The 25875-nt window shown below is 39.6% G+C and overlaps 29 non-coding genes across 29 annotated transcripts; all 29 read right to left on the bottom strand.

The window, feature by feature from the left end:
* Window positions 1-3730: 3730 nt before the first annotated feature.
* Window positions 3731-3841, bottom strand: LOC133640049 (U5 spliceosomal RNA). Its single transcript, XR_009823956.1, has one exon. It is a non-coding gene; the product is annotated as a U5 spliceosomal RNA (small nuclear RNA).
* Window positions 3842-4256: 415 nt separating this feature from the next.
* Window positions 4257-4470, bottom strand: LOC133639957 (small nucleolar RNA U3). Its single transcript, XR_009823878.1, has one exon. It is a non-coding gene; the product is annotated as a small nucleolar RNA U3 (small nucleolar RNA).
* A 361-nt stretch (window positions 4471-4831) lies between these two features.
* Window positions 4832-4942, bottom strand: LOC133640099 (U5 spliceosomal RNA). Its single transcript, XR_009824004.1, has one exon. It is a non-coding gene; the product is annotated as a U5 spliceosomal RNA (small nuclear RNA).
* Window positions 4943-5364: 422 nt separating this feature from the next.
* Window positions 5365-5578, bottom strand: LOC133639965 (small nucleolar RNA U3). Its single transcript, XR_009823885.1, has one exon. It is a non-coding gene; the product is annotated as a small nucleolar RNA U3 (small nucleolar RNA).
* A 361-nt stretch (window positions 5579-5939) lies between these two features.
* LOC133640098 (U5 spliceosomal RNA) lies at window positions 5940-6050 on the bottom strand. Its single transcript, XR_009824003.1, has one exon. It is a non-coding gene; the product is annotated as a U5 spliceosomal RNA (small nuclear RNA).
* A 422-nt stretch (window positions 6051-6472) lies between these two features.
* LOC133640007 (small nucleolar RNA U3) lies at window positions 6473-6686 on the bottom strand. Its single transcript, XR_009823925.1, has one exon. It is a non-coding gene; the product is annotated as a small nucleolar RNA U3 (small nucleolar RNA).
* Window positions 6687-7047: 361 nt separating this feature from the next.
* LOC133640132 (U5 spliceosomal RNA) lies at window positions 7048-7158 on the bottom strand. The gene has a single exon (XR_009824036.1). It is a non-coding gene; the product is annotated as a U5 spliceosomal RNA (small nuclear RNA).
* Window positions 7159-8886: 1728 nt separating this feature from the next.
* On the bottom strand, window positions 8887-9100 carry LOC133640217 (small nucleolar RNA U3). The gene has a single exon (XR_009824120.1). It is a non-coding gene; the product is annotated as a small nucleolar RNA U3 (small nucleolar RNA).
* A 364-nt stretch (window positions 9101-9464) lies between these two features.
* LOC133640097 (U5 spliceosomal RNA) lies at window positions 9465-9575 on the bottom strand. Its single transcript, XR_009824002.1, has one exon. It is a non-coding gene; the product is annotated as a U5 spliceosomal RNA (small nuclear RNA).
* A 422-nt stretch (window positions 9576-9997) lies between these two features.
* Window positions 9998-10211, bottom strand: LOC133640207 (small nucleolar RNA U3). Its single transcript, XR_009824110.1, has one exon. It is a non-coding gene; the product is annotated as a small nucleolar RNA U3 (small nucleolar RNA).
* A 362-nt stretch (window positions 10212-10573) lies between these two features.
* LOC133640137 (U5 spliceosomal RNA) lies at window positions 10574-10684 on the bottom strand. The gene has a single exon (XR_009824040.1). It is a non-coding gene; the product is annotated as a U5 spliceosomal RNA (small nuclear RNA).
* Window positions 10685-11106: 422 nt separating this feature from the next.
* Window positions 11107-11320, bottom strand: LOC133640004 (small nucleolar RNA U3). The gene has a single exon (XR_009823922.1). It is a non-coding gene; the product is annotated as a small nucleolar RNA U3 (small nucleolar RNA).
* A 361-nt stretch (window positions 11321-11681) lies between these two features.
* On the bottom strand, window positions 11682-11792 carry LOC133640096 (U5 spliceosomal RNA). The gene has a single exon (XR_009824001.1). It is a non-coding gene; the product is annotated as a U5 spliceosomal RNA (small nuclear RNA).
* Window positions 11793-12212: 420 nt separating this feature from the next.
* LOC133640019 (small nucleolar RNA U3) lies at window positions 12213-12426 on the bottom strand. Its single transcript, XR_009823936.1, has one exon. It is a non-coding gene; the product is annotated as a small nucleolar RNA U3 (small nucleolar RNA).
* Window positions 12427-12787: 361 nt separating this feature from the next.
* LOC133640135 (U5 spliceosomal RNA) lies at window positions 12788-12898 on the bottom strand. Its single transcript, XR_009824039.1, has one exon. It is a non-coding gene; the product is annotated as a U5 spliceosomal RNA (small nuclear RNA).
* A 422-nt stretch (window positions 12899-13320) lies between these two features.
* On the bottom strand, window positions 13321-13534 carry LOC133640005 (small nucleolar RNA U3). Its single transcript, XR_009823923.1, has one exon. It is a non-coding gene; the product is annotated as a small nucleolar RNA U3 (small nucleolar RNA).
* A 361-nt stretch (window positions 13535-13895) lies between these two features.
* Window positions 13896-14006, bottom strand: LOC133640095 (U5 spliceosomal RNA). The gene has a single exon (XR_009824000.1). It is a non-coding gene; the product is annotated as a U5 spliceosomal RNA (small nuclear RNA).
* Window positions 14007-14428: 422 nt separating this feature from the next.
* Window positions 14429-14642, bottom strand: LOC133639989 (small nucleolar RNA U3). Its single transcript, XR_009823908.1, has one exon. It is a non-coding gene; the product is annotated as a small nucleolar RNA U3 (small nucleolar RNA).
* A 361-nt stretch (window positions 14643-15003) lies between these two features.
* On the bottom strand, window positions 15004-15114 carry LOC133640164 (U5 spliceosomal RNA). Its single transcript, XR_009824067.1, has one exon. It is a non-coding gene; the product is annotated as a U5 spliceosomal RNA (small nuclear RNA).
* A 422-nt stretch (window positions 15115-15536) lies between these two features.
* On the bottom strand, window positions 15537-15750 carry LOC133639995 (small nucleolar RNA U3). The gene has a single exon (XR_009823914.1). It is a non-coding gene; the product is annotated as a small nucleolar RNA U3 (small nucleolar RNA).
* Window positions 15751-16111: 361 nt separating this feature from the next.
* On the bottom strand, window positions 16112-16222 carry LOC133640094 (U5 spliceosomal RNA). The gene has a single exon (XR_009823999.1). It is a non-coding gene; the product is annotated as a U5 spliceosomal RNA (small nuclear RNA).
* A 422-nt stretch (window positions 16223-16644) lies between these two features.
* LOC133639994 (small nucleolar RNA U3) lies at window positions 16645-16858 on the bottom strand. Its single transcript, XR_009823913.1, has one exon. It is a non-coding gene; the product is annotated as a small nucleolar RNA U3 (small nucleolar RNA).
* Window positions 16859-17220: 362 nt separating this feature from the next.
* Window positions 17221-17331, bottom strand: LOC133640153 (U5 spliceosomal RNA). The gene has a single exon (XR_009824056.1). It is a non-coding gene; the product is annotated as a U5 spliceosomal RNA (small nuclear RNA).
* A 422-nt stretch (window positions 17332-17753) lies between these two features.
* Window positions 17754-17967, bottom strand: LOC133639983 (small nucleolar RNA U3). Its single transcript, XR_009823903.1, has one exon. It is a non-coding gene; the product is annotated as a small nucleolar RNA U3 (small nucleolar RNA).
* A 362-nt stretch (window positions 17968-18329) lies between these two features.
* Window positions 18330-18440, bottom strand: LOC133640127 (U5 spliceosomal RNA). The gene has a single exon (XR_009824031.1). It is a non-coding gene; the product is annotated as a U5 spliceosomal RNA (small nuclear RNA).
* Window positions 18441-18861: 421 nt separating this feature from the next.
* On the bottom strand, window positions 18862-19075 carry LOC133640179 (small nucleolar RNA U3). The gene has a single exon (XR_009824082.1). It is a non-coding gene; the product is annotated as a small nucleolar RNA U3 (small nucleolar RNA).
* A 361-nt stretch (window positions 19076-19436) lies between these two features.
* On the bottom strand, window positions 19437-19547 carry LOC133640122 (U5 spliceosomal RNA). The gene has a single exon (XR_009824026.1). It is a non-coding gene; the product is annotated as a U5 spliceosomal RNA (small nuclear RNA).
* Window positions 19548-19964: 417 nt separating this feature from the next.
* On the bottom strand, window positions 19965-20179 carry LOC133640023 (small nucleolar RNA U3). Its single transcript, XR_009823940.1, has one exon. It is a non-coding gene; the product is annotated as a small nucleolar RNA U3 (small nucleolar RNA).
* A 362-nt stretch (window positions 20180-20541) lies between these two features.
* Window positions 20542-20652, bottom strand: LOC133640050 (U5 spliceosomal RNA). Its single transcript, XR_009823957.1, has one exon. It is a non-coding gene; the product is annotated as a U5 spliceosomal RNA (small nuclear RNA).
* Between the last annotated feature and the right edge of the window lie 5223 nt (window positions 20653-25875).

Below are 25875 nucleotides of genomic sequence, written 5' to 3'. Positions count from 1 at the left end.
ATGGAATCAGCATGTTGTTAAGGGGATGTAGCTCAGTGGTAGAGCAATTGACTGCAGATCAAGATGTCCCCAATTCAACCCTGGGTGCCCCCTCATCAGGTTCCTGCACCTCCTTTGAACAAAGTCTCAACTAGTACAATCCTCATTAGCATTGTTCAAAACCACAAACGCTGTTTTTACAATTAAACACATTTGTAATTTCGGACGGGTGTGTTGCTCAGTGGTACAGCGTTTAACTGCAAAACAAGAAGTCTCCACTTCAAATCTGAGTACGCTCATATGTTTTCCTCTTTACTTTTTGTGGTCAATACCAATACTTACAAGTTTTAAAAAGCAATGTTCAAAACCTAAAACATATTTTGTAAGATGAAACAAGGTTCTTGTATTGTGTCTGCAGCTCACTGGTAGGGCATTTGACTGTGGATATAAAGGTCCCCTGTTCAAATCTGGGCGCCCCCTCATCAGAGTCCTCCATTTTATCCGATGGTTTCCTGAGCTTCTCCAATCTTATTTAGCCATGTTTTATATGCAAATTGTGTTATGTCTAATTGAATTACTATCTTTATCAGGGGTGTAGCTCAGTGGAGGACCCTTTGACTGCAGATCAAGAGGTCGCTAGTTCAATTCTGGACCCTCTTCAGGATCCACCACTTTTTCTGAGCTTTAAAAATGTTCTTGAGCAATGTTTTAAACCCAAAATGTGTTTTTATAGTGGAATCAACATACATAAAACGGGGTGTAGTTCAGTGGTAGAGTATTTGACTGCAAAAAGAAAAGCACCGGTCAATTGACCGAGGAATTGATTATTGGCAGGGAAATTCAAAGTTTTAAATCAGATCAGATCCATCCATTACCGCATGTTCACCACTGGCTGTAACCTCGGTAATGTTGCAACCGTACACTAAACATTGCAACAGTCAACCGCTGCTCATTGTTAATTTTTTTCACAGGGCAGAGAGCGAAAAAAATTTTAGTAAGACTCTTGTTGTTCCTCCCCACGGAAATCTTTAGTAAAAGGCGTCCTGGGCATCCATAACACCTCAGCAATGCCACAGGCTGATTGCCTCCATGCCACGCCGCATTGATGCAGTAATCCGTGCAAAAGGTTTCCCAACCAAGTATTGAGTGCATTAATTGACATTTTCAAATGTTTTATTTTATTTTGCTGTCATAAATCTTTATTTTTTACTTGGTCTGAGAAAATATTCTAATTTTTTGTGATGGGATTTTTGAGTTTTCTTAAACTGTATGCCATAATCAGCAATATTAAAATAATAAAAGGCACATGTTCATGTTTTTAGTTGCATTACAGAAAATAAAGGGTTTTATCACAATATTCTAATTTTCTGAGACAGTCCTGTAGTCTTAAAGGCCTACTGAAATGAATTTTTTTTATTTAAACGGGGATAGCAGATCTATTCTATGTGTCATACTTGATCATTTCGCGATATTGCCATATTTTTGCTGAAAGGATTTAGTATAGAACAACGACGATAAAGATTGCAACTTTTGGTATCTGATAAAAAAAAGGCTTGCCCCTACCGGAAGTAGCGTGACGTAGTCAGTTGAACATATACGCAAAGTTCCCTATTGTTTACAATGATGGCCGCATGAAGTGAGAGAGATTCGGACCGAGAAAGCGACAATTTCCCCATTAATTTGAGCGAGGATGAAAGATTTGTGGATGAGTAAAGTGCAAGTGAAGGACTAGTGGGGAGTTGAAGCTATTCAGATAGGGAAGATGCTGTAAGAGCCGGGGGTGACCTGATATTCAGCTGGGAATGACTACAACAGTAAATAAACACAAGACATATATATACTCTATTAGCCACAACACAACCAGGCTTATATTTAATATGCCACAAATTAATCCTGCATAAAAACACCTGCGTGTTTGTTATGCTAGCTCCTAGCTCCTCTGCTAGCTCCTAGCTCCATAGAACACGCCAATACAATTCAAACACCTGATCAACACACACCATCACTCAGCCCAAAAGACCGTTTCCTTAACCCAAGGTTCATAAAGCTTATATATTTTTAAAAAGTTACGTACGTGACGCGCACATACGGTCAAGTTATCGAATGTTTAGCAGCCAAGGCTGCATACTCACGGTACCTGATATTCAGCTGGGAATGACTACAACAGTAAATAAACACAAGACATATATATACTCTATTAGCCACAACACAACCAGGCTTATATTTAATATGCCACAAATTAATCCTGCATAATAACACCTGCGTGTTTGTTATGCTAGCTCCTAGCTCCTCTGCTAGCTCCTAGCTCCATAGAACACGCCAATACAATTCAAACACCTGATCAACACACACAATCACTCAGCCCAAAAGACCGTTCACCTAACCCAAGGTTCATAAAGCTTATATATTTTTAAAAAGTTACGTACGTGACGCGCACGTAGGTACGGTATGTGTTATGCTAGCTCCTCTGCTAGCTCCTAGCTCCATAGAACACGCCAATACAATTCAAACACATGATCAACACACACAATCACTCAGCCCAAAAGACCGTTCACCTAATCCAAGGTTCATAAAGCTTATATATTTTTAAAAAGTTACGTACGTGACGCGCACGTAGGTACGGTACGTGTTATGCTAGCTCCTCTGCTAGCTCCTAGCTCCATAGAACACGCCAATACAATTCAAACACATGATCAACACACACAATCACTCAGCCCAAAAGACCGTTCACCTAACCCAAGGTTCATAAAGCTTATATATTTTAAAAAAGTTACGTACATACGCAAAAAAAAGCCAAAGCTGCATACTCACAGTAGCACGTCTGCGTCTTTGTCATCCAAATCAAAGTAATCCTGGTAAGAGTCTGTGTTGTCCCAGTTCTCTACAGGCGTCTGTGTATCCAAATCAAAAGTCCTCCTGGTTAGAGTCTCTGTTATCCGAGTTCTTCCATCTTGACTGCATCTTTCGGGAATGTAAACAAAGAAGCGCCGGCTGTGTACTGTTGTGGCTGACTACGTTCGAAAAATACGTCCATTTCGCACCGACAACTTTCTTCTTTGCTTGCTTGGCTTCCTTCTCCATAATGCAATGAACATGATTGAAACAGATTCACGAACACAGATGTCCAGAATACTGTGGAATTATGAAATGAAAACAGAGCTTTTTCGTATCGACTTCAATGTGGAAGGCATACCCGTGTTCGCCGGGCTACGTCACGCGCATACGTCATCCTCAGAGGCGTTTCGAACCGGAAGTTTAGCGGCAAATTTAAAATGTCACTTTATAAGTTAACCCGGCCGTATTGGCATGTGTTATAATGTTAAGATTTCATCATTGATATATAAACTATCAGACTGCGTGGTCGGTAGTAGTGGCTTTCAGTAGGCCTTTAAAGTTCTAACAATTGCTGAGAGGAAGTCATCTGCAAGACTACTGTTTTCACTCACAGGGTGCATTTTGTCGATGTACAACACATTTTACAGTTTCAAATTTAGAAAAACCAAGACAGTACAAATTAATTTACTTTCCCCCGATGAAATCAAGTGGATTGTAACAAGTTCAAAAAGAAAAGCACTGGTCAATTGACTGAGGACCTGAATATTGGCAGGGAAATTCCAAGTTTTAAATGAGACCGGATCCAACCATTACCACATGTTCACCACTGGCTGTACCCTTGGTATTGTTGAAACCACACACTAAACATTGCAACAGTCAACCACCGCTCATTGTTATTGTTTTCACAGGAAAGAGAAGCCCTGCTTCACAGGGCATTAAAAAATTTAGTAAGCCTCTTGTTGTTCCTCCCCACGGAAATCTTTAGTAAAAGGCGAAAGATTTATGCGACTTGAAGAGAAACGAGAGTGATCTACAGGCTGAATGTACTTTGGCCGACCCCATTCCCGGCCACACCAAGGTAACACACGGTTTCAAGGTGACACTACTTAACCAACAACTGATGGTATCCAGTCACATTCCCAAGCAATGCTGCAGCACCTTACAAATGATTTTAGTCAAGTATCATCTCGCCTTGGTTTAACGGGCAAAACGGGTTCTGGTACTTAGCCAAAACACGATAGGCATCAGTTTAATTATTTTTATTTCCATTTCCAAATATTCAAGTTATGGGTGTTTAAGTGCCATGCGGTCGTACGATTTGTTTCCACTGTTCATTGGAAGACTAGTCTCCTCATATCCAACTGAGAATGCTTTAATCAAAGAGTAACACTTTAGCAATAAGCCATACATCTTTGAAGACTTTCTTATTAAAGATGTAGGTAACCACTCTGAACATATTCCCTCCATCAAAACCTCATTAAGAAGCAAAGAACAATCATCAATGACAAAGAACACATGACAGAATCATCGTTCCATGTCAGCTTCATGTTCAGGAAGAAACATCTAATCTCATCATCATGGTTAGCAAGACCTTCACTTTAGAAACACATTTCTCAAGACAATATCTTTAGAAATGATCCCTGAAAGTACAGTCTTAACGTTCTAACAATTGCTGAGAGGAAGTCATCTGCAAGACTACTGTTTTCACTCACAGGGTGCATTTTGTTGACTTACAACACATTTTACGGTTTCAAATTTAGAAAAACCAAGACAGTTCAAATTAATTTACTTTCCCCCGATGAAATCAAGTGGATTGTAACAAGTTCAAAAAGAAAAGCACTGGTCAATTGACTGAGCACCTGAATATTGGCAGGGAAATTCCAAGTTTTAAATGAGACCGGATCCATCCATTACCACATGTTCACCACTGGCTGTAACCTTGGTATTGTTGCAACCACACACTAAACATTGCAACAGTCAACCACTGCTCATTGTTATTGTTTTCACAGGAGAGAGAAGCCCTGCTTCACAGGGCATTAAAAAATTTAGTAAGCCTCTTGTTGTTCCTCCCCACGGAAATCTTTAGTAAAAGGCGAAAGATTTATGCGACTTGAAGAGAAACAAGAGTGATCTACAGGCTGAATGTACTTTGGCCGACCCCATTCCCGGCCACACCAAGGTAACACACGGTTTCAAGGTGACGCTACTTAACCAACAACTGATGGTATCCAGTCACATTCCCAAGCAATGCTGCAGCACCTTACAAATGTCCACGGATTTTAGTCAAGTATCATCTCGCCTTGGTTTAACGGGCAAAACGGGTTCTGGTACTTAGCCAAAACACGATAGGCATCAGTTTAATTAGTTTTTCTTCCATTTCCAAATATTCAAGTTATGGGTGTTTAAGTGCCATGCGGTCGTACGATTTGTTTCCACTGTTCATTGGAAGACTAGTCTCCTCATATCCAACTGAGAATGCTTTAATCAAAGAGTAACATTTTAGCAATAAGCCATACATCTTTGAAGACTTTCTTATTAAAGATGTAGGTAACCACTCTGAACATATTCCCTCCATCAAAACCTCATTAAGAAGCAAAGAACAATCATCAATGACAAAGAACACATGACAGAATCATTGTTCCATGTCAGTTTCATGTTCAGGAAGAAACATCTAATCTCATCATCATGGTTAGCAAGACCTTCACTTTAGAAACACATTTCTCAAGACAATATCTTTAGAAATGATCCCTGAAAGTATAGTCTTAACGTTCTAACAATTGCTGAGAGGAAGTCATTTGCAAGACTACTGTTTTCACTCACAGGGTGCATTTTGTTGATGTACAACACATTTTACGGTTTCAAATTTAGAAAAACCAAGACAGTACAAATTAATTTACTTTCCCCCGATGAAATCAAGTGGATTGTAACAAGTTCAAAAAGAAAAGCACTGGTCAATTGACTGAGCACCTGAATATTGGCAGGGAAATTCCAAGTTTTAAATGAGACCGGATCCATCCATTACCGCATGTTCACCACTGGCTGTAACCTTGGTATTGTTGCAACCACACACTAAACATTGCAACAGTCAACCACTGCTCATTGTTATTGTTTTCACAGGAGAGAGAAGCCCTGCTTCACAGGGCATTAAAAAATTTAGTAAGCCTCTTGTTGTTCCTCCCCACGGAAATCTTTAGTAAAAGGCGAAAGATTTATGCGACTTGAAGAGAAACAAGAGTGATCTACAGGCTGAATGTACGTTGGCCGACCCCATTCCCGGCCACACCAAGGTAACACACGGTTTCAAGGTGACGCTACTTAACCAACAACTGATGGTATCCAGTCACATTCCCAAGCAATGCTGCAGCACCTTACAAATGTCCACGGATTTTAGTCAAGTATCATCTCGCCTTGGTTTAACGGGCAAAACGTGTTCTGGTACTTAGCCAAAACACGATAGGCATCAGTTTAATTAGTTTTTCTTCCATTTCCAAATATTCAAGTTATGGGTGTTTAAGTGCCATGCGGTCGTACGATTTATTTCCACTGTTCATTGGAAGACTAGTCTCCTCATATCCAACTGAGAATGCTTTAATCAAAGAGTAACATTTTAGCAATAAGCCATACATCTTTGAAGACTTTCTTATTAAAGATGTAGGTAACCACTCTGAACATATTCCCTCCATCAAAACCTCATTAGGAAGCAAAGAACAATCATCAACGACAAAGAACACATGACAGAATCATTCTTCCATGTCAGCTTCATGTTCAGGAAGAAACATCTAATCTCATCATCATGGTTAGCAAGACCTTCAATTTAGAAACACATTCCTCAAGACAATATCTTTAGAAATGATCCCTGAAAGTACAGTCTTAAAGTTCTAACAATTGCTGAGAGGAAGTCATTTGCAAGACTACTGTTTTCACTCACAGGGTGCATTTTGTTGATGTACAACACATTTTACGGTTTCAAATTTAGAAAAACCAAGACAGTTCAAATTAATTAACTTCCCCCCGATGAAATCAAGTGGATTGTAACTAGTTCAAAAAGAAAAGCACTGGTCAATTGACTGAGAACCTGAATATTGGCAGGGAAATTCCAAATTTTAAATGAGACCGGATCCATCCATTACCGCATGTTCACCACTGGCTGTAACCTTGGTATTGTTGCCACCACACACTAAACATTGCAACAGTCAACCACTACTCATTGTTATTGTTTTCACAGGAAAGAGAAGCCCTGCTTCACAGGGCATTAAAAAATTTAGTAAGCCTCTTGTTGCTCCTCCCCACGGAAATCTTTAGTAAAAGGCGAAAGATTTATGCGACTTGAAGAGAAACAAGAGTGATCTACAGGCTGAATGTACTTTGGCCGACCCCATTCCCGGCCACACCAAGGTAACACACGGTTTCAAGGTGACACTACTTAACCAACAACTGATGGTTTCCAGTCACATTCCCAAGCAATGCTGCAGCACCTTACAAATGTCCACGGATTTTAGTCAAGTATCATCTCGCCTTGGTTTAACGGGCACAACGGGTTCTGGGGCCGTACTTATCAAGCTTCTTAGAATTACTCCTTAGAAGTCTGCTAAGAGTTGACTTAAGAGTAAATAAATTATTCGCTGAAAGCTGCACTTAAAAGTTAGTTATCAAGCGTCTTACTCACACTTTCAGCGAAGTGTAGGACTGAATCTTAAGTGTCACACTCAGAGCTGAATTACGACATTACGACCAATGTCTTGAAAAAATATATCACTCTAGAATCAACACAGTAGTTAATACTATGATCAATGTTAATTCAAATACTAAATGTGGGTTATAAATAATAATGGAAGTACAATTGTTTGTATATAGTATATAAATTGGTACAAAGGTTTAACATGTCTACAAGGATATTTCACATGCCTTTACTGTGTATATAATTGAACTGTGTTTATGTTATGTATAATGTGTATTTATAATATGTTGTACAATGGACATTCAATAATTTTCGGAAGTTTATTTTGTACTTGACATTGTTTATAGGGTTAGGCGCAATAAGTGTTCAACTTCAGCCTAAACCCTTTCGGTCTGCAACATTTTCATTTTCAATTTAAGAATGTACAACTGTTTGTTTATTTTGTTGACGATTGACCGAAGAATAATAAACTTGAAACTTGAAACTATGTGCCGTAAACGGAATTTTAGGTGACGTCATTTCTGTGTCCATAGAAATGACCAATCACGGAAGGGAATCCGTTGTCTAAGAATAAAGAAATATCTTGGAAATATTTAAGTAGACAATGGGAGTGTATTTTTTGACAATAAACTACAAAATAATACAAAACAAACTAGTCCCCGCCGGCACTCACGCTACCACTCCCTCTCTTCTATCGCCCACACACTCACTGACGTCACTCACCTCACGGCCACACACATACGCTACTGTCATAACATTTTCTTTCCAATTCATTAATTAGGCAACTAATTTGAAACTGGTGTGGGTGGCTCTATATATACTAGCCCACTGCAATCGAAAAGTATTAAATATGTGACAAAAATAATATCCGCTCTGTCTAAACGATACCGTTTGATCAGCTGCTCGTCATCAAAAAAAAACAAAACATTGTTCCGTTCCCTGAACGTTCGCGCACGTCTCTCTCGCCTCAGTGCCATCCCCTGCTGGCAACTCCTAACCACTTAAGACACCTCTGAAGGTCTCTTAAATATCGTGGAGAGTAGGAGTGATTCTTAGACTTAAGAACGTTGATAAAAAGCTTTTATTCTTAAGTTTGAGAGTAGGACTAAATTTCGCAAATTCTCAGGACTTAAGTGTAAAATGGCACTCTAAGAAGCTTGATAAGTACGGCCCCTGGTACTTAGCCAAAACACGATAGGCATCAGTTTAATTTGTTTGTCTTCCATTTCCAAATATACAAGTTATGGGGGTTTAAGTGCCATGCAGTCGAATGATTTGTTTCCACTGTTCATTGGAAGACTAGTCTGCTCATATCCAACTGAGAATGCTTTAATCAAAACATTTTAGCAATAAGCCATACATCTTTGAAGACTTTCTTATTAAAGATGTAGGTAACCACTCTGAACATATTCCCTCCATCAAAACCTCATTAAGAAGCAAAGAACAATCATCAATGACAAAGAACACATGACAGAATCATTGTTCCATGTCAGCTTCATGTTCAGGAAGAAACATCTAATCTCATCATCATGGTTAGCAAGACCTTCACTTTAGAAACACATTTCTCAAGACAATATCTTTAGAAATGATCCCTGAAAGTACAGTCTTAACGTTCTAACAATTGCTGAGAGGAAGTCATTTGCAAGACTACTGTTTTCACTCACAGGGTGCATTTTGTTGATGTACAACACATTTTACGGTTTCAAATTTAGAAAAACCAAGACAGTACAAATTAATTTACATTCCCCCGATGAAATCAAGTGGATTGTAACAAGTTCAAAAAGAAAAGCACTGGTCAATTGACTGAGGACCTGAATATTGGCAGGGAAATTCCAAGTTTTAAATGAGACCGGATCCAACCATTACCGCATGTTCACCACTGGCTGTAAAACCTTGGTATTGTTGCAACCGCACACTAAACATTGCAACGGTCAACCCACGCTCATTATGCATTGTTTTCACAGGAAAGAGAAGCCCTGCTTCACAGGGCATTAAAAAATTTAGTAAGCCTCTTGTTGTTCCTCCCCACGGAAATCTTTAGTAAAAGGCGAAAGATTTATGCGACTTGAAGAGAAACAAGAGTGATCTACAGGCTGAATGTACTTTGGCCAACCCCATTCCCGGCCACACCAAGGTAACACACGGTTTCAAGGTGACACTACTTAACCAACAACTGATGGTATCCAGTCACATTCACAAGCAATGCTGCAGCACCTTACAAATGTCCACGGATTTTAGTCAAGTATCATCTCGCCTTGGTTTAACGGGCAAAACGGGTTCTGGTACTTAGCCAAAACACGATAGGCATCACTTTAATTAGTTTTTCTTCCATTTCCAAATATTCAAGTTATGGGTGTTTAAGTGCCATGCGGTCGTACGATTTGTTTCCACTGTTCATTGGAAGACTAGTCTCCTCATATCCAACTGAGAATGCTTTAATCAAAGAGTAACATTTTAGCAATAAGCCATACATCTTTGAAGACTTTCTTATTAAAGATGTAGGTAACCACTCTGAACATATTCCCTCCATCAAAACCTCATTAGGAAGCAAAGAACAATCATCAATGACAAAGAACACATGACAGGATCATTGTTCCATGTCAGCTTCACGTTCAGGAAGAAACATCTAATCTCATCATCATGGTTAGCAAGACCTTCACTGTAGAAACACATTTCTCAAGACAATATCTTTAGAAATGATCCCTGAAAGTATAGTCTTAACGTTCTAACAATTGCTGAGAGGAAGTCATTTGCAAGACTACTGTTTTCACTCACAGGGTGCATTTTGTTGATGTACAACACATTTTACGGTTTCAAATTTAGAAAAACCAAGACAGTACAAATTAATTTACTTTCCCCTGATGGAATCAAGTGGATTGTAACAAGTTCAAAAAGAAAAGCACTGGTCAATTGACTGAGGACCTGAATATTGGCAGGGAAATTCCAAGTTTTAAATGAGACCGGATCCAACCATTACCACATGTTCACCACTGGCTGTAACCTTGGTATTGTTGCAACTGCACACTAAACATTGCAACAGTCAACCCCCGCTCATTATGTATTGTTTTCACAGGAAAGAGAAGCCCTGCTTCACAGGGCATTAAAAAATTTAGTAAGCCTCTTGTTGTTCCTCCCCACGGAAATCTTTAGTAAAAGGCGAAAGATTTATGCAACTTGAAGAGAAACAAGAGTGATCTACAGGCTGAAAGTATTTTGGCCGACCCCATTCCCGGCCACACCAAGGTAACACACGGTTTCAAGGTGACACTACTTAACCAACAACTGATGGTATCCAGTCAAGTTCCCAAGCAATGCTGCAGCACCTTACAAATGTCCACGGATTTTAGTCAAGTATCATCTCGCCTTGGTTTAACGGGCAAAACGGGTTCTGGTACTTAGCCAAAACACGATAGGCATCAGTTTAATTACTTTTTCTTCCATTTCCAAATATTCAAGTTATGGGTGTTTAAGTGCCATGCGGTCGTACGATTTGTTTCCACTGTTCATTGGAAGACTAGTCTCCTCATATCCAACTGAGAATGCTTTAATCAAAGAGTAACATTTTAGCAATAAGCCATACATCTTTGAAGACTTTCTTATTAAAGATGTAGGTAACCACTCTGAACATATTCCCTCCATCAAATCCTCATTAAGAAGCAAAGAACAATCATCAATGACAAAGAACACATGCCAGAATCATTCTTCCATGTCAGCTTCATGTTCAGGAAGAAACATTTAATCTCATCATCATGGTTAGCAAGACCTTCACTGTAGAAACACATTTCTCAAGACAATATCTTTAGAAATGATCCCTGAAAGTACAGTCTTAACGTTCTAACAATTGCTGAGAGGAAGTCATTTGCAAGACTACTGTTTTCACTCACAGGGTGCATTTTGTTGATGTACAACACATTTTACGGTTTCAAATTTCGAAAAACCAAGACAGTTCAAATTAATTAACTTTCCCCCGATGAAATCAAGTGGATTGTAACAAGTTCAAAAAGAAAAGCACTGGTCAATTGACTGAGAACCTGAATATTGGCAGGGAAATTCCAAGTTTTAAATGAGACCGGATCCATCCATTACCGCATGTTCACCACTGGCTGTAACCTTGGTATTGTTGCAACCACACACTAAACATTGCAACAGTCAACTACTACTCATTGTTATTGTTTTCACAGGAAAGAGAAGCCCTGCTTCACAGGGCATTAAAAAATTTAGTAAGCCTCTTGTTGTTCCTCCCCACGGAAATCTTTAGTAAAAGGCGAAAGATTTATGCGACTTGAAGAGAAACAAGAGTGATCTACAGGCTGAATGTACTTTGGCCGACCCCATTCCCGGCCACACCAAGGTAACACACGGTTTCAAGGTGACTACTTAACCAACAGCTGATGGTATCCAGTCACATTCCCAAGCAATGCTGCAGCACCTTACAAATGTCCACGGATTTTAGTCAAGTATCATCTCGCCTTGGTTTAACGGGCAAAACGGGTTCTGGTACTTAGCCAAAACACGATAGGCATCAGTTTAATTAGTTTTTCTTCCATTTCCAAATATTCAAGTTATGGGTGTTTAAGTGCCATGCGGTCGTACGATTTGTTTCCACTGTTCATTGGAAGACTAGTCTCCTCATATCCAACTGAGAATGCTTTAATCAAAGAGTAACATTTTAGCAATAAGCCATACATCTTTGAAGACTTTCTTATTAAAGATGTAGGTAACCACTCTGAACATATTCCCTCCATCAAAACCTCATTAAGAAGCAAAGAACAATCATCAATGACAAAGAACACATGCCAGAATCATTCTTCCATGTCAGCTTCATGTTAAGGAAGAAACATCTAATCTCATCATCATGGCTAGCAAGACCTTCACTTTAGAAACACATTTCTCAAGACAATATCTTTAGAAATGATCCCTGAAAGTACAGTCTTAACGTTCTAACATTTGCTGAGAGGAAGTCATTTGCAAGACTACTGTTTTCACTCACAGGGTACATTTTGTTGATGTACAACACATTTTACGGTTTCAAATTTAGAAAAACCAAGACAGTTCAAATTAATTAACTTTCCCCCGATGAAATCAAGTGGATTGTAACAAGTTCAAAAAGAAAAGCACTGGTCAATTGACGGAGAACCTGAATATTGGCAGGGAAATTCCAAGTTTTAAATGAGACCGGATCCATCCATTACCGCATGTTCACCACTGGCTGTAACCTTGGTATTGTTGCAACCACACACTAAACATTGCAACAGTCAACCACTACTCATTGTTATTGTTTTCACAGGAAAGAGAAGCCCTGCTTCACAGGGCATTAAAAAATTTAGTAAGCCTCTTGTTGTTCCTCCCCACGGAAATCTTTAGTAAAAGGCGAAAGATTTATGCAACTTGAAGAGAAACAAGAGTGATCTACAGGCTGAAAGTATTTTGGCCGACCCCATTCCCGGCCACACCAAGGTAACACACGGTTTCAAGGTGACACTACTTAACCAACAACTGATGGTATCCAGTCAAGTTCCCAAGCAATGCTGCAGCACCTTACAAATGTCCACGGATTTTAGTCAAGTATCATCTCGCCTTGGTTTAACGGGCAAAACGGGTTCTGGTACTTAGCCAAAACACGATAGGCATCAGTTTAATTACTTTTTCTTCCATTTCCAAATATTCAAGTTATGGGTGTTTAAGTGCCATGCGGTCGTACGATTTGTTTCCACTGTTCATTGGAAGACTAGTCTCCTCATATCCAACTGAGAATGCTTTAATCAAAGAGTAACATTTTAGCAATAAGCCATACATCTTTGAAGACTTTCTTATTAAAGATGTAGGTAACCACTCTGAACATATTCCCTCCATCAAATCCTCATTAAGAAGCAAAGAACAATCATCAATGACAAAGAACACATGCCAGAATCATTCTTCCATGTCAGCTTCATGTTCAGGAAGAAACATTTAATCTCATCATCATGGTTAGCAAGACCTTCACTTTAGAAACACATTTCTCAAGACAATATCTTTAGAAATGATCCCTGAAAGTACAGTCTTAACGTTCTAACAATTGCTGAGAGGAAGTCATTTGCAAGACTACTGTTTTCACTCACAGGGTGCATTTTGTTGATGTACAACACATTTTACGGTTTCAAATTTCGAAAAACCAAGACAGTTCAAATTAATTAACTTTCCCCCGATGAAATCAAGTGGATTGTAACAAGTTCAAAAAGAAAAGCACTGGTCAATTGACTGAGAACCTGAATATTGGCAGGGAAATTCCAAGTTTTAAATGAGACCGGATCCATCCATTACCGCATGTTCACCACTGGCTGTAACCTTGGTATTGTTGCAACCACACACTAAACATTGCAACAGTCAACTACTACTCATTGTTATTGTTTTCACAGGAAAGAGAAGCCCTGCTTCACAGGGCATTAAAAAATTTAGTAAGCCTCTTGTTGTTCCTCCCCACGGAAATCTTTAGTAAAAGGCGAAAGATTTATGCGACTTGAAGAGAAACAAGAGTGATCTACAGGCTGAATGTACGTTGGCCGACCCCATTCCCGGCCACACCAAGGTAACACACGGTTTCAAGGTGACGCTACTTAACCAACAACTGATGGTATCCAGTCACATTCCCAAGCAATGCTGCAGCACCTTACAAATGTCCACGGATTTTAGTCAAGTATCATCTCGCCTTGGTTTAACGGACAAAACGGGTTCTGGTACTTAGCCAAAACACGATAGGCATCAGTTTAATTAGTTTTTCTTCCATTTCCAAATATTCAAGTTATGGGTGTTTAAGTGCCATGCGGTCGTACGATTTATTTCCACTGTTCATTGGAAGACTAGTCTCCTCATATCCAACTGAGAATGCTTTAATCAAAGAGTAACATTTTAGCAATAAGCCATACATCTTTGAAGACTTTCTTATTAAAGATGTAGGTAACCACTCTGAACATATTCCCTCCATCAAAACCTCATTAGGAAGCAAAGAACAATCATCAACGACAAAGAACACATGACAGAATCATTCTTCCATGTCAGCTTCATGTTCAGGAAGAAACATCTAATCTCATCATCATGGTTAGCAAGACCTTCACTTTAGAAACACATTTCTCAAGACAATATCTTTAGAAATGATCCCTGAAAGTATAGTCTTAACGTTCTAACAATTGCTGAGAGGAAGTCATTTGCAAGACTACTGTTTTCACTCACAGGGTGCATTTTGTTGATGTACAACACATTTTACAGTTTCAAATTTAGAAAAACCAAGACAGTTCAAATTAATTTACTTTCCCCCGATGAAATCAAGTGGATTTTAACAAGTTCAAAAAGAAAAGCACTGGTCAATTGACTGAGAACCTGAATATTGGCAGGGAAATTCCAAGTTTTAAATGAGACCGGATCCATCCATTACCGCATGTTCACCACTGGCTGTAACCTTGGTATTGTTGCAACCGCACACTAAACATTGCAACAGTCAACCACTACTCATTGTTATTGTTTTCATAGGAAAGAGAAACCCTGCTTCACAGGGCATTAAAAATTTTAGTAAGCCTCTTGTTGTTCCTCCCCACGGAAATCTTTAGTAAAAGGCGAAAGATTTATGCAACTTGAAGAGAAACAAGAGTGATCTACAGGCTGAATGTACTTTGGCCGACCCCATTCCCGGCCACACCAAGGTAACACACGGTTTCAAGGTGACACTACTTAACCAACAACTGATGGTATCCAGTCACATTCCCAAGCAATGCTGCAGCACCTTACAAATGTCCACGGAATTTAGACAAGTATCATCTCGCCTTGGTTTAACGGGCAAAACGGGTTCTGGTACTTAGCCAAAACACGATAGGCATCAGTTTAATTAGTTTTTCTTCCATTTCCAAATATTCAAGTTATGGGTGTTTAAGTGCCATGCGGTCGTACGATTTGTTTCCACTGTTCATTGGAAGACTAGTCTCCTCATATCCAACTGAGAATGCTTTAATCAAAGAGTAACATTTTAGCAATAAGCCATACATCTTTGAAGACTTTCTTATTAAAGATGTAGGTAACCACTCTGAACATATTCCCTCCATCAAAACCTCATTAAGAAGCAAAGAACAATCATCAATGACAAAGAACACATGACAGAATCATTGTTCCATGTCAGCTTCATGTTCAGGAAGAAACATCTAATCTCATCATCATGGTTAGCAAGACCTTCACTTTAGAAACACATTTCTCAAGACAAAATCTTTAGAAATGATCCCCGAAAGTATAATCTTAACGTTCTAACAATTGCTGAGAGGAAATCATTTGCAAGACTACTGTTTTCACTCACAGGGTGCATTTTGTTGATGTACAACACATTTTACGGTTTCAAATTTAGAAAAACCAAGACAGTTCAAATTAATTAACTTTCCCCCGATGAAATCAAGTGGATTGTAACAAGTTCAAAAAGAAAAGCACTGGTCAATTGACTGAGGACCTGAATATTGGCAGGGAAATTCCAAGTTTTAAATGAGACCGGATCCATCCATTACCACATGTTCACCACTGGCTGCAACCTTGGTATTGTTGAAACCACACACTAAACATTGCAACAGTCAACCACCGCTCATTGTTATTGTTTTCACAGGAAAGAGAAGCCCTGCTTCACAGGGCATTAAAAAATTTAGTAAGCCTCTTGTTGTTCCTCCCCACGGAAATCTTTAGTAAAAGGCGAAAGATTTATGCGACTTGAAGAGAAACAAGAGTGATCTACAGGCTGAATGTACTTTGGCCGACCCCATTACCGGCCACACCAAGGTAACACACGGTTTCAAGGTGACACTACCTAACCAACAACTGATGGTATCCAGTCACATTCCCAAGCAATGCTGCAGCACCTTACAAATGTCCACAGATTTTAGTCAAGTATCATCTCGCCTTGGTTTAACGGGCAAAACGGGTTCTGGTACTTAGCCAAAACACGATAGGCATCAGTTTAATTTGTTTTTCTTCCATTTCCAAATATTCAAGTTATGGGTGTTTAAGTGCCATGCGGTCGTACGATTTGTTTCCACTGTTCATTGGAAGACTAGTCTCCTCATATCCAACTGAGAATGCTTTAATCAAAGAGTCACATTTTAGCAATAAGCCATACATCTTTGAAGGCTTTCTTATTAAAGATGTAGGTAACCACTCTGAACATATTCCCTCCATCAAAACCTCATTAAGAAGCAAAGAACAATCATCAATGACAAAGAACACATGACAGAATCATTGTTCCATGTCAGCTTCATGTTCAGGAAGAAACATCTAATCTCATCATCATGGTTAGCAAGACCTTCACTTTAGAAACACATTTCTCAAGACAAAATCTTTAGAAATGATCCCCGAAAGTATAATCTTAACGTTCTAACAATTGCTGAGAGGAAATCATTTGCAAGACTACTGTTTTCACTCACAGGGTGCATTTTGTTGATGTACAACACATTTTACGGTTTCAAATTTAGAAAAACCAAGACAGTTCAAATTAATTAACTTTCCCCCGATGAAATCAAGTGGATTGTAACAAGTTCAAAAAGAAAAGCACTGGTCAATTGACTGGGGACCTGAATATTGGCAGGGAAATTCCAAGTTTTAAATGAGACCGGATCCATCCATTACCACATGTTCACCACTGGCTGTCACCTTGGTATTGTTGCAACCGCACACTAAACATTGCAACAGTCAACCACCGCTCATTATGTATTGTTTTCACAGGAAAGAGAAGCCCTGCTTCACAGGGCATTAAAAAATTTAGTAAGCCTCTTGTTGTTCCTCCCCACGGAAATCTTTAGTAAAAGGCGAAAGATGTATGCGACTTGAAGAGAAACAAGAGTGATCTTCAGGCTGAATGTACTTTGGCCGACCCCATTCCCGGCCACACCAAGGTAACACACGGTTTCAAGGTGACACTACTTAACCAACAACTGATGGTATCCAGTCACATTCCCAAGCAATGCTGCAGCACCTTACAAATGTCCACGGAATTTAGTCAAGTATCATCTCGCCTTGGTTTAACGGGCAAAACGGGTTCTGGTACTTAGCCAAAACACGATAGGCATCAGTTTAATTAGTTTTTCTTCCATTTCCAAATATTCAAGTTATGGGTGTTTAAGTGCCATGCGGTCATACGATTTGTTTCCACTGTTCATTGGAAGACTAGTCTCCTCATATCCAACTGAGAATGCCTTAATCAAAGAGTCACATTTTAGCAATAAGCCATACATCTTTGAAGACTTTCTTATTAAAGATGTAGGTAACCACTCTGAACATATTCCCTCCATCAAAACCTCATTAAGAAGCAAAGAACAATCATCAATGACAAAGAACACATGACAGAATCATTCTTCCATGTCAGCTTCATGTTCAGGAAGAAACATCTAATCTCATCATCATGGTTAGCAAGACCTTCACTGTAGAAACACATTTCTCAAGACAATATCTTTAGAAATGATCCCTGAAAGTATAGTCTTAACGTTCTAACAATTGCTGAGAGGAAGTCATCTGCAAGACTACTGTTTTCACTCACAGGGTGCATTTTGTTGACTTACAACACATTTTACGGTTTCAAATTTAGAAAAACCAAGACAGTTCAAATTAATTTACTTTCCCCCGATGAAATCAAGTGGATTGTAACAAGTTCAAAAAGAAAAGCACTGGTCAATTGACTGGGGACCTGAATATTGGCAGGGAAATTCCAAGTTTTAAATGAGACCGGATCCATCCATTACCACATGTTCACCACTGGCTGTCACCTTGGTATTGTCGCAACCGCACACTAAACATTGCAACAGTCAACCACCGCTCATTATGTATTGTTTTCACAGGAAAGAGAAGCCCTGCTTCACAGGGCATTAAAAAATTTAGTAAGCCTCTTGCTGTTCCTCCCCACGGAAATCTTTAGTAAAAGGCGAAAGATTTATGCGACTTGAAGAGAAACAAGAGTGATCTTCAGGCTGAATGTACTTTGGCCGACCCCATTCCCGGCCACACCAAGGTAACACACGGTTTCAAGGTGACACTACTTAACCAACAACTGATGGTATCCAGTCACATTCCCAAGCAATGCTGCAGCACCTACAAATGTCCACGGAATTTAGTCAAGTATCATCTCGCCTTGGTTTAACGGGCAAAACGGGTTCTGGTACTTAGCCAAAACACGATAGGCATCAGTTTAATTAGTTTTTCTTCCATTTCCAAATATTCAAGTTATGGGTGTTTAAGTGCCATGCGGTCGTACGATTTGTTTCCACTGTTCATTGGAAGACTAGTCTCCGCATATCCAACTGAGAATGCTTTAATCAAAGTGTAACATTTTAGCAATAAGCCATACATCTTTGAAGACTTTCTTATTAAAGATGTAGGTAACCACTCTGAACATATTCCCTCCATCAAAACCTCATTAAGAAGCAAAGAACAATCATCAATGACAAAGAACACATGACAGAATCATTGTTCCATGTCAGCTTCATGTTCAGGAAGAAACATCTAATCTCATCATCATGGTTAGCAAGACCTTCACTGTAGAAACACATTTCTCAAGACAATATCTTTAGAAATGATCCCTGAAAGTATAGTCTTAACGTTCTAACAATTGCTGAGAGGAAGTCATCTGCAAGACTACTGTTTTCACTCACAGGGTGCATTTTGTTGACTTACAACACATTTTACGGTTTCAAATTTAGAAAAACCAAGACAGTTCAAATTAATTTACTTTCCCCCGATGAAATCAAGTGGATTGTAACAAGTTCAAAAAGAAAAGCACTGGTCAATTGACTGAGGACCTGAATATTGGCAGGGAAATTCCAAGTTTTAAATGAGACCGGATCCATCCATTACCGCATGTTCACCACTGGCTGTAACCTTGGTATTGTTGAAACCACACACTAAACATTGAAACAGTCAACCACCGCTCATTGTTATTGTTTTCACAGGAAAGAGAAGCCCAGCTTCACAGGGCATTAAAAAATTTAGTAAGCCTCTTGTTGTTCCTCCCCACGGAAATCTTTAGTAAAAGGCGAAAGATTTATGCGATTTGAAGAGAAACAAGAGTGATCTACAGGCTGAATGTACGTTGGCCGACCCCATTCCCGGCCACACCAAGGTAACACACGGTTTCAAGGTGACACTACTTAACTAACAACTGATGGTATCCAGTCACATTCCCAAGCAATGCTGCAGCACCTTACAAATGTCCACGGATTTTAGTCAAGTTTCATCTCGCCTTGGTTTAACGGGCACAACGGGTTCTGGTACTTAGCCAAAACACGATAGGCATCAGTTTAATTTGTTTTTCTTCCATTTCCAAATATTCAAGTTATGGGTGTTTAAGTGCCATGCGGTCGAACGATTTGTTTCCACTGTTCATTGGAAGACTAGTCTCCTCATATCCAACTGAGAATGCTTTAATCAAAACATTTTAGCAATAAGCCATACATCTTTGAAGACTTTCTTAATAAAGATGTAGGTAACCACTCTGAACATATTCCCTCCATCAAAACCTCATTAAGAAGCAAAGAACAATCATCAATGACAAAAAACACATGACAGAATCATTGTTCCATGTCAGCTTCATGTTCAGGAAGAAAACATCTAATCTCATCATCATGGTTAGCAAGACCTTCACTTTAGAAACACATTTCTCAAGACAAAATCTTTAGAAATAATCCCTAAAAGTACAGTCTTAATGTTCTAACAATTGCTGAGAGGAAGTCATCTGCAAGACTACTGTTTTCACTCACAGGGTGCATTTTGTTGATGTACAACACATTTTACGGTTTCAAATTTAGAAAAACCAAGACAGTTCAAATTAATTTACATTCCCCCGATGAAATCAAGTGGATTGTAACAAGTTGAAAAAGAAAAGCACTGGTCAATTGACTGAGGACCTGAATATTGGCAGGGAAATTCCAAGTTTTAAATGAGACCGGATCCATACATTACCACATGTTCACCACTGGCTGTAACCTTGGTATTGTTTTAACCGCACACTAAACATTGCAACAGTCAACCCCCGCTCATTATGTATTGTTTTCACAGGAAAGAGAAGCCCTGCTTCACAGGGCATCAAAAAATTTAGTAAGCCTCTTGTTGTTCCTCCCCACGGAAATCTTTAGTAAAAGGCGAAAGATTTATGCGACTTGAAGAGAAACAAGAGTGATCTACAGGGTGAACGTACTTTGGCCGACCCCATTCCCGGCCACACCAAGGTAACACACGGTTTCAAGGTGACACTACTTAAAGGCCTACTGAAACCCACTACTACCGACCACGCAGTCTGATAGTTTATATATCAATGATGAAATCTTAACATTATAACACATGCCAATACGGCCGGGTTAACTTTTAAAGTGACATTTTAAATTTGCCGCTAAACTTCCGGTTCGAAACGCCTCTGAGGATGACGTATGCGCGTGACGTAGACCGGCGAACACGGGTATTTCTTCCACATTGAAGCCAATACGAAAACGCTCTGTTTTCATTTCATAATTCCACAGTATTCTGGACATCTGTGTTCGTGAATCTGTTTCAATCATGTTCATTGCATTATGGAGAAGGAAGCTGAGCAAGCAAAGAAGAAAGTTGTCGGTGCGAAATGGACGTATTTTTCGAACGTAGTCAGCCACAACAGTACACAGCCGGCGCTTCTTTGTTTACATTCCCGAAAGATGCAGTCAAGATGGAAGAACTCGGATAACAGAGACTCTAACCAGGAGGACTTTTGACTTCGATACACAGACGCCTGTAGAGAACTGGGACAACACAGACTCTTACCAGGATTACTTTGATTTGGATGACAAAGACGCAGACGTGCTACTGTGAGTATGCAGCTTTGGCTTCTAAACATTTGATCGCTTGACCGTATGTGCGCAACTTTTTTTTGCGTATGTACGTAACTTTTTTTAAATATATAAGCTTTATGAACCTTGGGTTAGGTGAACGGTCTTTTGGGTTGAGTGATTGTGTGTGTTGATCAGGTGTTTGAATTGTATTGGCGTGTTCTATGGAGCTAGGAGCTAGCATAGGAGCTAGGAGCTAGCATAACACGTACCGTACCGTACGTGCGCGTCACGTACGTAACTTTTTAAAAATATATAAGCTTTATGAACCTTGGGTTAGGTGAACGGTCTTTTGGGCTGAGTGATTGTGTGTGTTGATCAGGTGTTTGAATTGTATTGGCGTGTTCTATGGAGCTAGGAGCTAGCAGAGGAGCTAGGAGCTAGCATAACAAACACGCAGGTGTTTTTATGCAGGATTAATTTGTGGCATGTTAAATATAAGCCTGGTTGTGTTGTGGCTAATAGAGTATATATATGTCTTGTGTTTATTTACTGTTGTAGTCATTCCCAGCTGAATATCAGGTCACCCCTGGCTCTCACAGCATCTTCCCTATCTGAATAGCTTCAACTCCCCACTAGTCCTTCACTTGCACTTTACTCATCCACAAATCTTTCATCCTCGCTCAAATTAATGGGGAAATTGTCGCTTTCTCGGTCTGAATCTCTCTCACTTCATGCGGCCATCATTGTAAACAATAGGGAACTTTGCGGATATGTTCAATTGACTACGTCACGCTACTTCCGGTAGGGGCAAGCCTTTTTTTAATCAGATACCAAAAGTTGCAATCTTTATCGTCGTTGTTCTATACTAAATCCTTTCAGCAAAAATATGGCAATATCGCGAAATGATCAAGTATGACACATAGAATAGATCTGCTATCCCCGTTTAAATAAAAAAAATTCATTTCAGTAGGCCTTTAAGAAGCCCAGGAAGCTCATCAGTGACAGGTGTGTAAAGTGCTGATTGATTGCCGATTGAATGCAGCCGCTTGCTGGAGCCGGAGTGGCGCGTGCCAGCGCACGCTTGGAGGTGCGCACAGCGCAGATGACTGCACACTGGAGTGCGCCCGGGCCGTGACAGTTAGCTGTTAAATAAAAGCTGAGTGACTATAGATAAGTTATGGCAACGTCCCCGACACATTACCTGCTGCATGGTTCCTCACGTCATTAACTCTCAGTCACAGCAGGCTAGTGAAAGACGCTGTGTTGAGAAAATAAAAGCCACATCAAATATTTTTCTCCTCCGCTGTATACTTTTAGTGTAGGAAAAATGCGTCTGTCTCCAATATTGTCCGCACATGTCGCCGTCTAACAGCAGTGCGCTCTTAAACGCACGCCAAGACTCTACGCTACGGAAGCAAAGCGAGGGAAATACAGTGAAACAAAGCGTTCGGCTCCGTCTACTCAAAGGGAAAAACGTCCTGGACCAAGGTCTGTGTAGTTGCTGCCATGTTTTCTTGGACCAAACCGCGGTGGTGCGCATGCAGCGACTTCATTTACACAAACTGAGCAAAGTTTCCCAAAATGCATTAATGAATAACTTTTTTTCTATAATTACAAATTTAAATGGTATTACTAACCGTCTGGAATTTTTACCGTGATTAATCATTCTACCATTTACCATTACATTCTTAGTATCCACTCACATTCACAGGCTACTAGATTTAGTTTAACATTTGGTGGGTTAGACGCAAAGTAATTAGCCTACACCGAATAGGCATCGGTTTAATTTGCTTCTTTTTTTTTTAACAGACGCGTTATAGCATGTATGGGTGTTCAAGTGTCACCTATAATCATTTGTATGTGTTAACATACTTAAAATGGTCGTAGGATTTGTTGCTAGCGTTTAATAAGCAGACATATTAACATCTGACAGCTGGGTTATCTCGCGTCCATCATGACAGGAACAACAAAATGTCACATTGGGTTCGCCATCTGAAAAAAAGAGTCTACTCATACAGCTCTCAAACAACTCCTCAAATTTAATGGCTTTACTTATATGCTCAACGTGGAATAAATAGCTGCAAAAAAATTAATTTTAAAACACAAAAACTAAGACTCTTCATACATGAGGGACAAGCGGTAGAAAATGGATGGATGGATGGACTTTATTTTCTGAACTCAACATGGACTGCCGTAGGAGTGCCCACACAACACAGGGGGGCGCTAAATCCTCACTTAGATCATCATATTTTATTATATTTTATATTTTTCAATGCAAATATTGAGATAGCTAAAATGTGAAGTTTTGTAAAACGTTCTCTGATGCTCCAACATAGTCGTGTAATTTTCCTTTTCTCTGTTCAACTCATTTTAGTTCCTGAATGCTGATGCTTGTTTTATCCACTTCCCACACAGCAGAAGATTCCTATGCGGATCCGCCTTTAAGTCGCCAGACCCGCAATACTGTCACATTCGTTTTGGCTCCGCCTAGAGGAGAGGTCTGCAACCCGCATGCGGCTCCTTGACCACTCTGATTCGGCTCAGCTACATACATGCCGACCCCCCCAATTTTCCCAGGAGACTTATGGATCTCAGTGTCCCTCATAGATTACTCCCAGGGAAAAATATTCGTATTTACACTCTAAATACTAAACAAAGGGCGTGCCCTAATTGCACTGCAGTAATTGTCCTCTATAGTATTTACAAACAGCATGCCAGTCTAGCCACATGTTGCATGTTGTTATTACTTGCACACACAGGAGACAGCAAAGCATACTTAGTCACCAGCCACACAGCTTACACTGACGGTAGCCGTATCAAACAACTTTAACATTGTTACGTTACAAATATGCGCCACACTGTGAACCCACACCTAAAAAAGAATGAAAAACACATTTCTGGAGAACATCCCACCGTAACACAACATAAACACAACACAACCATTACCCAGAATCCCATGCAGCCCTAACTCTTCCGGTCTACATTATACACCCCCGCTACCACCAAATCCCCCCACACATCAACCCCCCCCCCCCGCCCCCCCTCTCCGTGCGTTGGTTGAGCGGAAGAGTTAGGGCTGCATGGGATTCTGGGTATTGGTACCGTCAGTGTAAGATGTGTGGCTGCTGAGTTAGTACGCCTTGCTGTCACCCCGCAGATCGAGGAGGCGCTTATTTCCCCTCAATGTAGGTGTGTCTCAATGTTGAGCCCGCGGGCTCCATCTGGGGGCGGAGATCCGGCACAGCACAATGACTTAATATGGAAAAAGGTTCATGTATTTGATAGACTTAGACATTCCTACTTTTAACTTGTCAAATGTGTTTTTTACAATTTTAGCCTGGGGTGAAAAATAAAATCAATGATGCAAAGTCTTCTGTCTTTGGTTTATTTGACCTTGCTAATATAATTGAGTGTGCAAAATAATATGTGTCTATACTCTTATGGAAATGCTATGGTTTAGATATTTTTTTTTTTAAATTGTTTTTTCATGGTAAAAAAAAATACATTTGACAAGTTAAAAGTAGGAATGTCTATCAAATACATGAACCTTTTTCCATACTATGGTTTATATATATTTTTTTTAAATTGTTTTTTCATGGTAAAAAAAAAATACATTTGACAAGTTTTTTTTGTGGTTTTTTTTGCAAATATTTGTATTGAATTTTACAGTTAAAATCACATTTAACAGTCATACTTTGGTCACGCAAAACCTTCATACAATCGCACATCCACTCATACCCACTCACATGCACACTTGAGGAGAGAGGTGCACTTAAACTTTAACAATTCAAGGTTTACAGTATAAACAGTATTAGAAAAGATACCCAGATATTGTATATATATATATATATATCCATCCATCCCGCTCTGGCTCAGGATCAGCTACAGGCTATCCAGACCATAGTGGATGAACATTCCTCGGCATCAAGGATCCTCAGGAAGTGATCCCAAGATCACCTCTCGAGGACCTCTCCACCGTTCACACTTAAAAAAGAAAAGGAAAGTCACAGAAGTTGATCAGATGTAAAACAATACAAAATAAAAAGACACAAAAAATAAATAAATAAATAAGCAAATAAACCGTGGCAAGGCCATATCAGAAGTAACAAAAAAAAACACAATAATAGTGTAGGATCAATACAGAAAATAATGAAGATAATAAATAAGGAATAAAACTACAAAAAAGATGGCAGATACATTTGACAAGTTAAAAGTAGGAATGTCTAAGTCTATCAAATACATGAACCTTTTTTCATACTATGGTTTATATATATATATATATTTTATTGTTTTTTCATGGTAAAAAAAATACATTTGACAAGTTAAAAGTAGCTTTATTGACGTTTGAGAATGTGTGCTGCCGGATCTCCGCCACCAGATAGAGCCCGCGGGCTCAACGTTGAGACCCGCCCACATTGAGGGAAAATAAGCCCCTCCTCGATCTGCGGGCTGCAGCCAGGGGCACTTGCTATCAAGCGCCAATCAATTATTCAAAACTCGCGGGCTGCACTAACATCAAATGTCCACATTAAAGTGCGTGCCGGTGCGTGTGTCAGAGACCCCTGGTTAACATAGCACACAGCATTTAAGCTTTGTATG

This window comes from Entelurus aequoreus, linkage group LG22, assembly GCF_033978785.1.
Source record: "Entelurus aequoreus isolate RoL-2023_Sb linkage group LG22, RoL_Eaeq_v1.1, whole genome shotgun sequence".
Lineage (NCBI taxonomy): Eukaryota > Metazoa > Chordata > Actinopteri > Syngnathiformes > Syngnathidae > Entelurus > Entelurus aequoreus.
This window is presented reverse-complemented; position numbering and strand designations above follow the sequence as displayed.